Here is a 14,283-nt window from a genome sequence, read left to right as displayed (position 1 = left end):
CGTAATATTATACAGCTGTTTAATTTAACTTAAATAAAAAGGCCTCGTTAAGTAATTAACTGTCACGTGATTTCCTCCCTTTCTACAATCCTGCGGCATAACCACTTGGACGGACAGTAGATAGCATGTCTGAGTAATTTTGTATTTTCGGGTCGGGCAGAAGTGAAGATTGAATTCACAGTACGTAGAGTAGGTACAGAATTATTTCAACATGAGTTACTAGTACGAAGGACGAAACTGGCAATTGGAATTAGATGCAATAGTCTATAGTGCGATAATATGCACAAAAGAACTGAAGCATGTATCGAAATGAACGGCCACCATTTTCAAAATTGTGTTTAAATATTCATATTATGATTATTTTTCAATTTAACTTCTTTCTCTATATTGTACGCTAATGTGCTGTAGACAGTATACACTGCATAACGAATACGTTCGCATGGATAACTCACTTCGTGAGTAAAAACACTTATTCTTAATACAGTACTGTACTTTGATTAAAGAAAAACCTAATGAAAATTATCGAACTCAAAATCGCGATATTTCCTAGTTTACGTAAATGGATGAACTACTTTTCTTCCATTCCATACCTAGTAGAGTGATTTGTGTTTTACGCCAGTATCATCGAACTCCAGTCTTGGAGGGGGGAGCAAGCGGTGTTTCCGGTTCTCTAAAGGTATAGACAGGTTAATATTAAAAATGTTAGTAAAAATAAAATGATGTCCCTGTACTTTTAGTGTGTAGAATATTCATCTGCAAGTGTCTTGTGTAAAAAATAAAATAAGAAAAAGCTGTATGAATTATCGCGAATACCGAATTAGCTAGGTTTCATCGTTTCATTTAAAAATATAATCTGTTACAACTTTTGTAGAAAATTTACAAAATATTCTGTTTTCACAACAAAAATGTTCTTTCAAGACATAAGATTTGACGTGTCGTAGCGTACTCTAAAAAAATCTCCATTAATTTTTAATTGCATTATTCTCTACGAGTATATGAAAGGTCTTGTACAAGGACATCATTTTATTTTTACTAACATTTTTAATATTAACCTGGCTATATCTTTGGATCAACCGGAAACACGTTTTCTATCTCCTTCCACGACTGGACTTCGATGATACTGGCATAATATACAAACAAATCACTTTACTAGGTATAGGAGGGAAGAAAAGTAGTTCATCCATTTACGTAAACTAGAAAATATCACGCTTTTGAGTTTGATAATTTTCATTAGGTTTTTGTTTAATCAAAATACAGTACTGTATTAACATTAAGTGTTTTTACTCACGAACTGAGCTATCCATGCGGACGTATTCATTATTCAGTGTATATTATACTGTCTACAGCACATTAGGGTACAATATAGAGAATGAAGTTAAATTGAAAAATAATCATAATATGAATATTTAAACTTGAAAATGGTGGGCGTTCATTTCGATACAGGCTTCAGTTCTAATGTGTATATTATCGCACTATAGACTATTGTACGTAATTCCAATTACCAGATTCGTACTTCATATCAGTAACTCATGTTGAAATAATTCTGTACCTACTCTATAAAAGAGTACCTTACGTATTGTAAATTCAATCTTCACTTCTCCCCGATCCGAAAAGATAAAATTACTCAGACATACTATCTACTGTCCAAGTGGTTATGTCGCAGGATCGTAGAAAGGGGGGAAATCACGTGACAGTTAATTACTTAACGAGGTCCTTTTATTTAAGTTATTTTAAACAGTTGTATGGGTATAATATTACGTAGACGTTCAATTCCTAACAGAAATTAATGTTCTCAGAAAAGAGCTAAGACAGCCCATCCACTAGCCTTTACAGAGAGGCGAATAGAAGCGAGTGGTGGAAACCGGGATGCGACGTAGGCAAACGGACGACAGTACCTGTGCGAAAATGATTCAATATTGAAAGCTCTTTCGTCACTGGAAAACGAGAACATATTTTTGGAAAGTACTGTTTACTATAACCGTAAGGCTGCTATGACCGTATATGCGGTCTTGGATCTGTGTGGAGGACGGTTGAACTTCATTACTAGAAGGGGTGGGAGTGAAGAACATTAAAAAACTCAGGTACAATAAAAATTGAAGTAAAAATAAAATGATGTCCCTGTATATGAGATGCATATAAAGGAAGAGTTCAGTGATTAAATTCTCAGTAGATCAGTTGGATGAATGAATGTATAAAATAAATATAATAGTGCCTATGTGTAGAACTTAGATATCTTCGACATGGGGAAGCCGCCCAGAATGTTTTTCGATTGCAGAGGCTGTGATTACATGAAGCGGGTTACCCAACTGAACAAACACTTCGCAACTACAAGTCTGAGCGAGTCTGCTTAACACGGTCACTGTGCTGGTGACGGCGTTCCTTTGTTTGGTTTAGTTGTTGTTATCGCCACCTGACACTTCTGTTGTCGTTGTCGATACTGTAATCTTCAGTACAGAGGATTTTGTTCTAGCCATATCACTTCCTCAATGCAGTTCTCCTTATGGACTTTGTAGAAACACGAAGTAGGGTTTATACTCTACTTCTTCAGAGCTTTCAACATATTAGTCTATTATTTTAACGTATTTCAGAAAATTACAGGAAACATTTATACCTTCCTTTTATATATTTAATCACAATGACATCAGCCGAAGAATATCGGTGACCACAGGGATTCTGAATTATAGAATAGTACATTATTCAAAGAGCCTATAATGGTAGTAATTAAGATGCGAGTATGTTTATGAAACGAGCGCAAGCTCGTTTCATAATTTTCATACGAGCGTCTTAATTACCATTATAGGCAAGTTTCATACGACTTTTTATGCTCGACCATATTTCTAACTTGAAATTATTCATAAGTTATTCTTATCTGACTGGGGAGCGGAACTGACCTTGTGCAATATCTCGTAAATTGTGAGATGTGCGCAGACGCGAAAGTATTGATTTTTTCCGAGAAACAAATGTCATTGACCTTGAGATAATCTAGAGAGTAAAATAAAGATTAATCTTGATATAACCTTGAAATTGATTCAGAGATTGAAAAACGAGATGACAAATTGAATTTATTTGAATATTATTTACAATTAACGCTAATTATTATAGTAACAGAACATAACCTTCTGCGACAGTATTGGATTTCCAGCCTCCGTGACGTTTCGCTAGTTGTCTTTCGATTGCATATCCGAGAATAATCGATACTTGCGATTTCATATTGCTACAATGGTGTTTTCTGATTGGTGGAACACCTGAACTTTAATGAATAGGTGTACTTTAATGAGGTCCATTAAAGGGCTGCTACCAGGTGTATAATTACTACATTTCGGCACGGTTGAGCATAAAACTATTTATAAAATAAGTGATTAAAAGGTAAACAAATAACATACTTACTTACTTAGTGGCTTTTAAGGAACCCACAGGTTCATTGCCGCCCCCACATAAGCCCTCCATTAGTCCCTATCCTGAGCAAGCCTAATCCAGTCTCTATCATCATATTTCACCTCCCTCAAAACCCATTTCAATATTATCCTCCCATCTACGTCTCGGCCTCCCTAAAGGTCTTTTTCCCTTCGCTCTCCCAACTAACACTCTATATTCATTTCTGGATTCACCCATACGTGCCACATGCCCTGCCCATCTCAAACATCTGAAATTAATATTCCTAATTATGTCAGGTGAAGAATACAATGCGTGTAATTATGCGTTGTGTAACTTTCTCCATTCTCCTCTAACTTCATTCCTCTTAGCACCAAATATTTTCCTAAGAACCTTATTCTCAAACACTCTTAATCTCTGTTCCTCAAAGTGAGAGTCCAATTTTCACAACCGTAAAGAACAACCGGTAATATAACTGTTTTATAAATTCTGTCAGCTTTTATTATTATTATTATTATTATTATTATTATTATTATTATTATTATTATTATTATTATTATTATTATTTGTAACAGTTGAATGGGGTCATATGCGCTTCCTTGTAAGAAAGCTATAAATTTGGATATAACGATGTTGGTTGTTTTTACAGTGTCATCGGGATTCAGACCAGTCACAGTTAGAAAAGAATTGCCCATATTCTGATACTAGGCATATAACAGCAAAGCTGCGAAATGTCATGCATTTGTTTCAATTGTTGTTGTGTGCAGATAACAAGGCAGAATTTATGAATGGAAAACTGTTTGATTTACGCTGTTTACCGAGCGTGATTGTTGCAAGGGGACGGGGTCGTTTAAATTATTCCACACAAAACAAAATAGTCAAACAAGCTTTAACGTTCAACTTTTTTCCCCTTCTTTTCGCTGTAATTTTAATATGAGTCCCGTTGCTTTTCGATTCCAGGCATAAATCGATCTGTATTACTTCAGAGAAGAAGTAAAATTGTTGTAAAGCATTCACGATAAATATACAAAACTAACAAGGAGAGGACACGCTCTGTATATCACCGAATGGAATAAGATTGTGTGAGATGAAAGTACAAGACGTACTGTTTAAAGTCATACCCGGTATGGGTGGCCAATGACCCCTCGTTTTGGAAATATTGGCTATTCTTTGTGACAATAGGAAAGCATTAGATTATGTAACAGCGTAGCTCATATGGTTGGATGCTGAGTTGTTATCCAGGCAACCTCAATTCGAATCTTAACTGGTCCTCTATTTTTTTCTTTTAATAATGATTAATTTTGTGATCACAGTTATCTATTTACATATATCATATTTCTCAATGTATTGAACGCTTCATCATGTTTTAAACAAATTACTAATTAACTAACATTGTATTGTGAAGGATAAACAATGAAATATTGCTCACGTAGACAGGTCACTGGTGTCTGTTCTGTTTCTATTCCACTTCATTTTGTACATGATTCATTATAATAAATGTCATAAGAACACACAAAACACACATATTTCCTGCATCATGTACAGCAAATGAAAGAAGCTTGTCCACAGTCACACACATTTTTCCGCACTTCTGCTGCGAATCAGACATCCTTCATATTCACAAACACTTCTCGTTCGTTTATTAATTTTGATGCATACCACGCATATTTCAACATGGCTTTGAATATAGGAGCTGACAACTGAAAGTGAGTTAAATTAATAATAATAATAATAATAATAATAATAATAATAATAATAATAATAATAATAGTAACAACAACAAGCTTTAAAAAATGAGAAGGCATTAGGATTCGAACTCAGGTTGCCTGGATGACAACTCAGCATACAACCATATTAGCTACGTCGTTACACAGTCTAATGCTTCCCTATTAGGCACCTAACGACATTATGTCACAAGCAATAGCTTATCTTTCCAAAACAAGGGGTCATTGGCCATCTATACCAGATATGACTTTAAACAGTACTTCTTGTACTTTCATGTCACAAAATCGTATTTAATTCGGTGATATACAGAGCGTGTCCTCTCCTTGTAAGTCCCAGTTTTATTTTTCTCGAAGTGTCTTTGGTGATATTAATATTTAATAGACTTACTGAATTTATCAAACAGATTGCGGCCTATCATTAGAGCCCGGAAGTTACTTTGAATGTCTTTGATATATATGGAACGATGTAAAATCGTTGTCTTCGATGGTCTTTGGTTGTTCTTGCTGTCTTTAAACTCCAAGGCATGCGGATTCATTCCTGGCTGAGGACGGTGATTTTTTTTTTTTTGTATTGACCATTTGGGCATGGAATAATCTTCCAACCCTCAATTGCTTTTGTCTGAACGCACGAGATCTGCCATTTGCACTCCGTGGTGAATGTCCGTATCACACTCTGGCCGCTTCAACTCCTGAGGTTGGTCATTCTTATTTCGTTTGAAAATCCGAGATATTAGACAGTGTTATCTGAACGAAAGTAAATTTGAAAGCATGGTGAGGGCCGATAAGCTGATACAATAACAATAGGAGTTTTGTCAGGTTCCGTCTGTGCTTATCTATTTAACAAATATATTAGTAGTTTAAAATATTTGTCACATTTATTTATTTAGTTTTTTAACGTTTTCGGCTTGAGTAAGCCATCTTCAGAAAAAGGTTTTATGCCTATATACATGAAGTGGTACATATGTGTAGAGTACACATAAATGAAACAGTTGAAAAATATAAGTCTCTGTGGAGATGAATGAAACATACAATGATTAAAACATTACTGTATTAAAAACAAGGGCTATATAAGCCATGATAAAAAGTTATTAAAAAGTTATTAAATACTAAAATTAAAACATGTGCGATGTGGTTGCGATTAAAATAGGTTGGTTCATCTGTAGTAATGTCCAGATCTGACTAGAATATGGTGAATCAACTGTGAGGGAAGAAAACAAAAGAAAATATGTATCAGATTGTGATACCTATGTCAAATTATAATGAAGGGTCGTATACAAGAACAGAGCAAAGTACATATGTAGATCATATTACTGTTAAAGCTATGAAAAGCTTAATAAGCTACATAAATCTAGTTACAAACATCACGATGTATTATGACCTACATATGTACTTTGCTCTATTCTTGTATATGACCCCTCATTATAATTTGGCATAGGTATCACAATCTGATACATATTATATTTTTTGTTTTCTTCCCTCATAGTTGATTCACCATATTCTAGTCAGATCTGGACATTACTACAGATGAACCAACCTATTTTAATCGCAACTACATCGCACATGTTTTAATTTTAGTATTTAATAACTTTTTAATAACTTTTGATCATGGCTTATATAGCCCTTGTTTTTAACACAGTAATGTTTTAACCATTGTATGTTCACTCATCTCCACAGAGACTTATATTTTTCAACTGTTTCATTTATTTGTACATATACACATATGTACCACTTCATGTATATAGGCATGAAACGTTTTCTGAAGATGGCTTACTCAAGCCGAAAACGTTAAAAAAAAACTAAATAAATAAATGTGACAAATATTGTAAACTACTAATATTTGTTAAATAGATAAGCACAGACGGATCCTGACAAAACTCCTATTGTTATTGAATGAAATTGATACGATTGATATGTCTCTCACATGTTTGTGTTGGAACGCAGAAACTGCTTTTCCATTAGAATAATCTGTTCTTGAAGCAAGAAATTCTGAGAAGTTTATTGCTGATTATCAGAGCTAGGAAGTTGGTACCGAAACTGTTTAGTTGTGTGAGCTTGGACTATATCTATACCGAATGAAAAGTAGTGGCGCAGCTCTCAATGTCAATGAACCAGAACGACAAACATGTACAGCCGGGTGGTAACCAAACTTGTGCTCCAATCGTCCACGGCCTTAAACAAGGAAAGATTAAACGAATGCCTAATATAAAAAAAAAACAATAATTTGTAATTATAAACTTCGTAACTTCCAATCTAAAATAATTTATGAAATATGAAAAGCCCGAAATCCCATAAGGGCAACGGCCTCCTACAGTAGTGTAGGGTGAGCTGAAGGTCTACTACACTTGGGGAGCCAGTCCAAGAGAGCTTACACTATACTTACAAACTAAACACATAAACAAACTATATAAGCTAAACACGAAAAACTATACAGACTAAACACATAAATCATATAAACTAAACTCATTCAAAAAACTATATAAACTGAACACACAAATTATATAGTCTAAACACACACACACACAAACACACACACAGACAAACTATAAAAACTAAACACACACAAAAAATACAAATTGAACACATAAATTATACAGTCTTACTTACTGGCTTCTAGGGAACCCGGAGGTTCATTGCCGCCCTCACATAAGCCCGCCATTGGTCCCTATCCTGAGCAAGATTCATCCATTCTCTATCCTCATATCCCACCTCCCTCAAATCCATTTTAATATTATCTTCCCATCTACGTCTCGGCCTCCCTAAATGTTTTTTCCCCTCCAGCCTCCCAACTAACACTCTATATGCATTTCTGGATTCGCCCATACGTGCTACATGCCCTGCCCATCTCAAACGTCTGGATTTAATGTTCCTAATCATATCAGGTAAAGAATACAATGCGTGCAGTTCTGTGTAGTGTACTTTCTCCATTCTCCTGTAACTTCATCCCTCTTAGCCCCAAATATTTTCTTAAGCACCTTAGTCTCAAACACCCTTAACCTATGTTCCTCTATCAAGTGAGAGTCTAAGTTTCACAACCATTAAAAACAACAGGTAATATAACTGTTTTATAAATTCTAACTTTCTCGAGTTTTTTGAGAGCAGATTGGATGACAAAAGCTTCTCAACCGAATAATAACAGGCATTTCCCATATTTATTCTGTGTTTAATTTCCTCCCGAGTATCATTTATATTTGTTACTGTTGCTCCCAGGTATTTGAATTTTTCCACCTCTTCAAAGGGTAAATTTCTAATTTTTATATTTCCATTTCGTACAATATTCTGGTCCCGTAACATAATCATATACTTTGTCTTTTAGGAATTTACTTCCAAACCTTCTCTTTACTTTCTTTAAGTAATATTCCCGTGTTTTCGTTTGTGGATTTTCTCCTAACATATTCACGTCATCCGCATAGACAAGCAGCTGATGTAACCCGTTCAATTCCAAACCCTCTCTGTTATCCTGGACTTTCCTAATGGCATACTTTAGAGCAAAGTTAAAAAGTAAAGGTGATAGTGTATCTCCTTGCTTTAGCCCACAGTGACAGAAACTGATGTATACGGAGTCTGCTGTACATTTCACTGAGACACATTTTAATTAATCGAACTATTTTCTTGAGAATAGCAAATTCAATAAGAATATCATATAAAACTTCTCTCTTAACCGAGTCATATGCCTTTTTGAAATCTATGGATAGCTGATGCACTGAAATTATACAGTCTTAACATACAAAAACTATACAAATTGAGTACATAAATTAATACAATTTAACACACTAACAAGCTTATCATAAGGTGAACAACTACTTCATGAATCTAATAGTGTATCTCGTATATGGCACATAATATTAAACCCATAATTGCTATCAAGAAAAATGTTCATTTCTATTGTAAAGACAGCTAGGAAGTTCGTATCGTAATTCCGATGTTGAACTTGGACTGTAACGCAACCGAATGCATAGTAGCATAGCAGCACGAGACGTCAACAGACCAGCAAGAACGAACAAGTATTGGCGGCTGGTAAATAAACTTGTCTTTCAACCAACATTTAACGAAGAATAATCCGGGGAAAAATAAACGTGTTACACACTCCTGTTTACATAATTATTTAATAACAGATGAGCTTATTTTTTTTGGAATCATGCATAATATTAACATTGCGTAAATTACAACTCCTAACCTGGTGACCCACAAATGTAAAACGTTCAACACTCACTCACGCTTTTGCTCACTTACTGCACAAGACTTGAGGGAAAGACATTTACGTGGCTGTGTAGGAAATGTATCTTGACACTCATGTTTACTCCTAATCTCTGATATGCTCTCAACTAAGTTTCAATTAGAACCTCATAGTTGTCTGCCCTGAAGTTGCCAAGAAACTTTCTTACAACATCAGAAAAACTATACCAAGCATTCTTCTCCAAAGTTTTCATGGTTTTCAAGAATTCAATTTTACATATTAAAATAGTATTCGACAACCATATTCTCTCATGTAGGGTAAAGTTGCCAATTTCCGTGATGCCCCTAATCCCGTGATACTTTTTTAAAATTGAGAGTCATTCAAAGCTTTACCATTCGACCATAGCGCCAGACATCTTTCTCGAAAGAGTGCATCTTTCTTCTACTTTTGAGACATCGGTGAACTTCATAGCAAGTTACCCAAACCCATGACATACAGTGAAAAAAACGTATCACGGAATTAGGAATATCACGGCATTAGGCAACTTTACCCTATGCAACACAGTCAAATACAATTTTTGTATTCCTTCCAAACGATTCTTAATATGGCAATACAATTGGTATACGTATTTTATTAACAGTTATCCATGTATATTGTGTTTTTGCGTAGTATAATATGGTTACTTAATTCAATTCCAATTGTACATAAATATACATATTTGAAAACTGTGTTTTTAATTTGTAAATTTAAGTGTTTTTACTGTTCTTAATGTTTTTCAATATTGACATCAGCAATGTATGTAAAAATCTTGAAGTACAATTTTGATGCAATGTTTTTTCACAAGATATCTTTAATCATTGATACCACACTAGAATGGCGAAAACGATAAGAATTTAAAATACAATGTAAATTTATAATTGCATAATTTGCATTAAAGATAAGTCACATGATTGATTTTTTACGCTACGGAATGTTTCAAATAAAACAATTTTTATCTCCAAAAGGGAGCAAAAGCGAGCAAAATTGTATTAAACGTTTTGTTTGAAATATCTCAAAGAATAATCTCCTGAATTTAGTGACATTACTTACGGTATACCCTGTACATAAAGTGATGAAAAGTCCTAAATATTTGGAGCAGCGTTGAACGTCGCGGAAGACTCATTTCGTGGTAATTGACTGCTTGGATTATCCTTCTGTAAGAGGAGGAAATATTCTATTTTGTGGTTTCTTCATTGTAGCTCGGAAGTCCAGTTAAAACCACTTGTGAAATCCTTTATTTACGGCAGCCTTGAACAGTTCCATCTCAGTATCAGTTGACAATCTTAGACAGTTCTGAAGCTGAGGTAACGAACCATCCAACCACTCGATCAATTACAGAGCTGGCCGCGCAGCATCTCGAGGACTGGCGGTCGATTCCTCTTATCAGAGTCAGCTTGTGCCCGTTGTCTCGGATTTATTCAGACATTCTTGGCTTTAACGCTTCCACTCTTGTATTGATTCGATTTTACGTTCTATTAAGTTTAAATTTGTTTAGGAACCTCCCGCCTCGCCTCTCCTCTCCTCTCCTCTCCCTCCCCCACCTGCCGAACAAAATGTTGTCTCTTGAGTTTGAAGTTTGCAAAGCTTGAATGCTTCGTGAGATGATATAGATTAATAAACTTCCTTTGTTTTATTGGAAGTTGTGCGGTGTTGCCACACTGCATCATATTGGAATAACAGAGCGGTTTATTATCACTTACAAAAACATTGATCGCTCAGCTTTGTCTCTTTGCGCGTTGTGAAGGGAAGACACGTGCTGATGGATGTAATTCAGGCCGTTTCGATGTATCACATACTTACGGACTGAAACATAGCTCAATCAGCAAATGGCGCACCGCTAAAATCAACCGGAGTTCAAATACTGGAAGATATTACGAGGCGCATCCAGAAAGTAAGTTTCCCTATTAAAAAAAAAAGAACAGACACTTTCAGGAAAACATTTATTGGCAACAGGTACAGCAATGTTTCAGCTATTTTTCAACATAGCCACCATCAGAATTGAGACACTTGCATCGTGGGATCAACTTTCGTATCCCTCTGTCGTAGAACTCTGCCGCCTGTGAATGGAACCAGCGTGTGACAGACGTCTTCAGCTCTTCGTCGTTGCCAAAAAGCTCACCGGAGGACAGGAATTTATTGAGGTGCAAGAAAACGTGAAAATCGCTGGGAGCAAGATCAGAACTGTAGGGTGGATGATCAAACAACTCCCAGCCAAATTCCGTCAAAACAGCTGCGTGCGCCGAGCCGTATGTGGACGAGCATTGTCATGGAGGAGCACAACACCTGCAGTAAGCATTCCACGCCTCTTGTTTTGAATGGCACGTCGCAATTTTCGCAGTGTTTCACAGTAACGGTCAGCGTTCACTGTTTCACCTCTTGGAAGGAAGCCAATGAGAGAATGCCCTTCCTGTCCCAGAACACCGTGCACATCACTTTCAGTACCGACAGCGTCTGTTTGAATTTCGTCCTGACCGCAGATCCACTATGCCGCCAATGCATTGACTGCTGCTTGGTTTCCGGGGTGTAGTGCGAAATCCAAGTCTCATCGCCCGTGACGATCCTGTCGAGGAACTCGTCGCCGTCATCGTGATACCGTTGCAGAAATGTCAGTGCTGCTCCTAAACGTTGCATTTTGTGTTCGGGTGTCAGGTTTTTCGGCACCCACCTGGCACACACGTTTTTGAACAGCAGGTGCTTAGTGACAATCTCATGCAACAAGGATCGCGATATCTGCGGAAAATGACTGCTCAGCTCCGTAATCGTGAAGCGACGGTTCTCCATGATGCACTGCCGCACCAGCTCAACACGATCATCATTGATGAGGGACGGTCGCCCACTGCGCTCTTCATCATGGACACTTTGACGACCTTCGGAAAACTGCCTACACCACCGACGCACCATCTGCTTACTCATGATGTTCGGCCCATAGACCTGACAGAGCTGCCGATGAATTTCAATTGGTGCAATGCTTTGTGAATTAAAGAATTTTATCACCGACCGAACCTCGCAGGCGGCGGGAGAAGGAATAAGAGCTTCCATTTCGGACCACTGCTGCCACGCTACTGGCACCAGGCGGGACCTGTCCTGCTGGCATATGATTGATACGTCATAGATCTGTTACGCATGCGCAATTGACACAGCTAATTACGTTTACTTTCAAGGGGAAAAAATCTGGAAACTTACTTTCTGGATGCGCCTCGTAGAATTATTTGTGGGCAAAGTGGTTGGCTGTTTTCATATTCACATAAAAATTCCTCACAGAAAAACTTGAATTGAAGCAGAAAAACTAGCTATCTTAAAAGCACTCACAATTTTAGAGGAGCTATAAGTAAACAATAACGAGCCCAAAATATGAATCAATTTACACAGATAGTAAGAAATGTTTATTTTATTTCATACACAAAGTGATTAACTCGCCCCTTCATATTAAGTTTTATAAGCTTATAAAATTTCGGTACCTGTCTCTAGGAAATTTCAACGCAAGGTTAAGTGTGAAATTTCTGTACCTTTAGACTAGAGTGAGAGATTCCTTAATTTAAAAATAGATAAATCTGACTTTCGATAATTATTATCAAGAAGTATGATAAAATAAATCCAGGCATTTTCACATACCTGGTCAGTGAGATTCGTACCCCTTGAGACAACCTCGCGTACCCCTGGGGAAACGCGTACCATAGATTGAATACCACTGCAGGGTGAGAGATTCCTTAAATAAAAAATAGGCAACTCTGCACTTTATTTGGTTACTACTGAACGTTAACACCATTTGAATTTAGACACTTCTTCAGTTTTAAAATGATAATGAAATAAGAACCAATGATAGATTATTGTGACAAATTTTAACAACGTAATATATATATATATATATATATATATATATATACAGGCTGTTAAAAAAAGTATCCAATATTTTAGGAGGTGATAGTATGCATCAAAACAAGAAAATAATGTCTAATAAACATGGGTCCTATGAATATATTTTGTGAGATCTGAACACTTGTTCATAGGAGATGCTCAATGTGACGTCCATTTATAGCAATGCATTTCTCTGCCCTACAATATAACAGACTACCAGATAATCATACCGTAGTTGACACCCCTGGCATGGAATAATGATACGTAACAAAGAATACTGAAAACAAAAGTCTGGTTACCGATATGAGAGGGATTCAGCAGAGATGTTGTTGTGAATTTTCGTAATCAGCATGTGTGGGTTGATGAAAATCCCCATGCAGTTGAAGAAACAAGGCATCAGCACCGATTCTCAATCAACATATGGGCAGGCGTTCTTGGTGATAGATTAATAGGGCCATACGCGCTACTACAGAGATTAACTGGGACTCGTTATCAGGACTTTCTTATTAACATATTAAAACAAATTTCAAGGACTGCGTGATTCCTTACCCCAAAGGACAGAGGAATGCATTGCAATGAATGGACGTCTCATTGAGCACCTCCTAAGAATAAGTGGGAAAAACGTAATACGGCGAACGCAAAGCTCCGCCCACGTCCCCTTTCCACTTTTCCCCTACAAGCTCACCACACACCATAGCGGGAAAGAGTGGAAATAGGGGTTTAGGGTGGGGTGACATCTAGTGTAGGAAAGTGGAACAAAAAGAGTAACGTCATCTACGGAGCAAATGAGGAACTTCGTCCTGTCACTCTCTCTCTCTCTCTCTCTCTCTCTCCAGTCTCTTCTTCTCTGTTCCTTGCTTAATGTCTCTCTCTTTTTTTTTTCTTTCGACTTCGCAGGGGGGGAGATTCGATCCGAGAAAGTTCGTAACTAAACCTAAACGCACGCTTTTTGTTCACGCTTTAGACCTCTCGGCTACCGAGGCGAGTTGGGGGTAGAAGGGAAAATGAATCTATTTATGTTTAAGGGAACTGCCATAACGTATCGTAGAAGGGGACAATGACCGAATAGCGTGGGTAGAAACTGGTGGGCTTGTGAATGTCGCTTGGTAGGGGTTGACT

This window comes from Periplaneta americana, chromosome 2 (genome assembly GCF_040183065.1).
Source record: "Periplaneta americana isolate PAMFEO1 chromosome 2, P.americana_PAMFEO1_priV1, whole genome shotgun sequence".
In the NCBI taxonomy this organism is placed as follows: Eukaryota; Metazoa; Arthropoda; class Insecta; order Blattodea; family Blattidae; genus Periplaneta; species Periplaneta americana.
This window is presented reverse-complemented; position numbering follows the sequence as displayed.